Consider the following 4,558-nt stretch of genomic DNA (forward strand, 5'->3'; position numbering starts at 1 on the left):
AATACCTTATTTCCGAAGCTGGCAACCGCATACTTCGTTTAGTTTACTACGAAGTATTGCTTTACTCTTAAAGTAGTCGATTTTATTAGCGACGTGTGATATTGCTTCTGTGGCGAGAAGGAATTTCTCGATTCTTGTTAAATAATTTTCAGGTTGAAATTACATTGCGACAGTTTCGGAGGCTGCACGTGCTGTATAAACGTAGTTTATTCTACTATCCCAAAAATGGAAAATTGAATTTCCTCGGAGACTTTGTCCGAGATAAAAGCGGCGGAGCGAAAACTTATAGATTAATAAATTAACGAATAATCATTTTACAACATTATTTACTAGAAGCTTTCATCAGTCGGCGAACACTACGTTAAAATTTTATCATAAATAAAAATGGTTAGGTTAACATTTTATTATAAAAAGTTTGTATTCGGGCCAAGCCTCTATGAAATTTATGAGATAAATACGTGTATTATTATCGTATTATTAGGGTCGTGTTTGTTGAAATAGCGACAGCCGCGACGCAAACGTGGTAGTTCACGTAATGCCATCTCATTTCCAGGCTTTCATTCTCATCCCGAACCTCGTTAACTACGACTAGTCTGTAACGTTATAGTATGTAATATTTCTTAATCTTACTTCTTACTAATTTAAAAAATACGAATGTTTAGAAAGATGGATGGATGGATGTTTGTGAGAACGTATCTCCGAACAGCTTAATGGATCTCACTGAAATTTTCCATAGATGAAGTACGTAGTCTTGAAGAAGATATACGCTACCATTTTTTTTAAATTCCGTCCGAACGGAGTCACCAGCGACGGTTCTTTATAAGGGAAAAATCTTAGCAGTATTACTTGAAAATTGATACAAGCATTTTTTAAAACAAATAATTAACTATGTCTATCAGACTTTTTAAAATCTTAACCTTAAAGGTCTAATGTTTGTCAAAAGGGTTAAGTTCGTAACTAGAAATGTTTTATTACTATGAATTATTTAACAATAAGTTCTTTCGAAGTTCATCTAGAAGCGGGTCTCATATGTAAGTAAAAGCATTATGAAGGTGTAAGTCTTAGCTACCAACTTTCACATGAACAAATTCGGTGAGATATTTTTATCGAAAAAGTATACAACTTGCAGACATTGTGTAACTTACAAGAATATCCTATCTATATAACATCTTACATTTTATTCACTAAGCGGATCATACGGGATTTGACTTCGTCTAAATTTTCACAAATAGAATAACAACGAATTTTGCGTATAAAGTTAATATTAAGCTTGACTAAAATATTTACTGAAATAAATCTTAATTCAGTTAAGTTTAAACTTGGAGTTAGTTAATTCATTTTTGTTTTATTTGAAGTATTTTAATTTTATATATGTGGTTATTTTTATTATCTTAATTAAAAGATAATTCTAGGATTATATAAGTCAATAAATAACAATGACAAAGTTTGCGGTTTTATGTTTTGATAAATATGAATGTAGGTCTGAATATATGAAACGATTTCAACTATCACCTTTCATTGAAAAGTTTTCTGCCACAATTAGTGTCGAATTCAGAATTCGCAGCCTGCCGATTTCGTAATATTTAATTTACAAAGCTGGTACTTAATACAACATTATTTAATAAGATTAGCGTATCTACATTAACAAGTAAAAACCTATTTGGATTAACGTCACCGTTAATTTACTATAAGCAGTTATTTATTAAACATTTTCAGTCAATATTTCTAATATGTATGTTTTAATTTCTTATACTTGGTAATAATGAAAATAATTGGTTCCGATATTTTTTTTTAAATTTATACTCGGGTGTTTCGAAACTAGTCAATCTTTCTGAAATGTATTGGGGTTAGTAACAAGTATTACTTTACAAATATATTAAGGTCACCTTAATCCTTTTGTATTGGGATGAGTGATATCAATACAATAGATAAATGACATTGAGTCACCCCTTTGTCCTTATTGCTACTAAGAAACATTGTGTTACTATGGTTTGGAAAACTACTAGCTGGCGCCCGTGATTTCTTTCGTGTGCGTGATGAATTAAAATACACGTCTCTCTCAGCTTAAGCCACCTTATAACTTTTACCACTCCATACTTTCAAATCGACTGACTTCTCGACAATATCTCCCACTTTCCAATATTTCAATATTCTGACAGTATTTCGGTATTCCAGCAGTCCCTTAGTGTAGTTTCTACTTAAGTAACGCTTAGATGAATAGACAAAATGGAGCTTGGTAATCATTAAATGTTCATTTAAATGTCGCATCGTTACTAACGCTGCATTAAAAAGTTAATGGAAACAAAGTAAAGAAGTGTGTTCGTAAAGGAACTTAATGCCTCCATTTGCACTGCTAATGGGATTGGGTATCAATTAGTAGCGCTAAGTTAATTGTGCATTTTGCTGATCCACTATTCCTTATAATTAATCTAAACAACTGAGTACTAACTTAAATGTAATTGCTTACATTTTAAATGTTTCATTTCCTTAGACTTACAGCTTGATAGGTAGGTAGTAACATTCTTTTCATTACTGTTCTTTACTTTTCTATTTTTTATGATAAAATCCGTATTATTACTAAATTGAAATTGCAATCTTAGTTCTACCTACCCCGTATTTCAGACTTGAATTGTATTTGATTTTATTGCAAATGCCGTGAATGAAAAATGAAGAAACTATAGAAAAAATGTACATAAATTCATTTTCTGTATCAAATAAAGACAGTACTTTATTAAATTTACTTCGATTTCATTATTTTTATTTCTTGGCTCATATAAAGGTACAGTATTGCCAGCTAACGCAACATAATGGATGGACTGAAATTAAATATTTATGTGTAGTCCGCTCAAGTTAACTCTGAGTGATTGATAAGGTGAAAATGTTAAAAAATAAAGTGAAATAATGTGTGAACAGTTGAGAGTACGTGAATTAAATTCATTTTAAACTCAATACAAAAAATAATCAGTTTTAACAAGGTTGTAGACTTTGCTTTGCTTCACGTTTTTAATTCTAACATCGTGGTATGTCGAATTTTTGAAACGAAGAGACCTGCTGTTCAAATGTCCCTAAGCTTTGTGTTTTAATCGCACATAGTTAAGGAATTACTAATAGGAAAAATATATTATAAAAAAATATATTTTTACAATTACCTATTATTATAGAGAAATTAGATAAGTAAGTTTGAGGTTTTGCAACTGTAAAATAACAATCGCAACATATGCATGAATCAGTAATTTAAATATGGCAACTCAGACTAGCGTAATTTTTTAAATAAAACTTTTTTTTTATAAAACAATGGCAACTTTTAGTTTGCTCCAAACATAATGCTAATGCTCTATAGTGCTCAGAGCACCACCGTAACCGGATAATGAGGTTACATTAGTCAAAAGAGAGCTTTTCCGTGCGGCAGTTGAAAAATGTTACACCTAATTAATGAACGCAAGCTTTAACTAATCCCGTCTCTGTAAATCTCCTCAATTTATCTTCTTTTAATAGGTAAATCTTGTATGTCACTTACGGTGTTAAGATAGCGATTGCAAAAAAGATATTTACCTCATTTTTATCGTACTTTTTTATTTTTTTATTCGATAGAGGATTACGAGGAAGGAAGTGTTAACACTACTCTACAAGTACGTTTCGTTTTCTTCTAACCGTAGCGAAATACCTTACAAAAATATATTTTATCTCTATCTTTTTAAACAGGGTTGGTCATATTATTTTATTTTTTTCTCGAAATTTTAATTTCAAAATGTCAATAATTAATATTTCAAGCCGGCTTCTGAATTTATTAATCACTTTGTTTTATCATCGAAAATTTATATGTATTTGCTCGTAAATTTCCACTTCATATTTTATAGTATTCAGATTGGCAGGGTTGTATTAGCAGGGGCTTATATTGTTGGGATCGGGATACGCTCGTAAAATAACAGAACCTCAAGTTAAATTAAATTTAATAATTCACTTTACATCTATGAAGATAAAGGTTAAATTTATCTTAAGTTCGACATACTTTTAATGTATTTTGTACCATGTAATATAACTACAATTATTCGAATTAATATTATTATTTTCTTATATAACATAAAATCATCCATTTTTGAATGTATCTTTTTATTTTTATCAATTCTAGTAAATAAAAAGATTTAATAACTTTTTAAACTTTGTGACACTAGGTTTTACGTAATCATTCTATATGCTTGTTTATACAACCTATATCCTGCCGCTGTCAATCAAAACAAAGAGATTGTCAAATAAAAACAAAAGAACGATCTATAAAGCGAATTGTTATTGAACTATGGATATAAAAGCTTATATCGTCACACAAGTGATATCATCAAGAGTCAGTGACAAAGACTTCAAGCGACAAAGAGTTGTCAAAGACGTCGACTACTTGATTAAGGCTTTTCCAAGGATAGCTACAGTGATCTGAATTAAGTACCTTCATCTATTAAACGCCTGTCATCCTTGGCTATCCATTTACAATAACGTTCAAGTTAAAATATAGTGCAATGTAGCATAAATAATTATCAGGCGATTTAGTTGTAAAGGAAATATTTAA

The sequence above is a fragment of the Papilio xuthus genome, unplaced genomic scaffold (assembly GCF_000836235.2).
Source record: "Papilio xuthus unplaced genomic scaffold, Pxut_1.1 DF825928.1, whole genome shotgun sequence".
Lineage (NCBI taxonomy): Eukaryota > Metazoa > Arthropoda > Insecta > Lepidoptera > Papilionidae > Papilio > Papilio xuthus.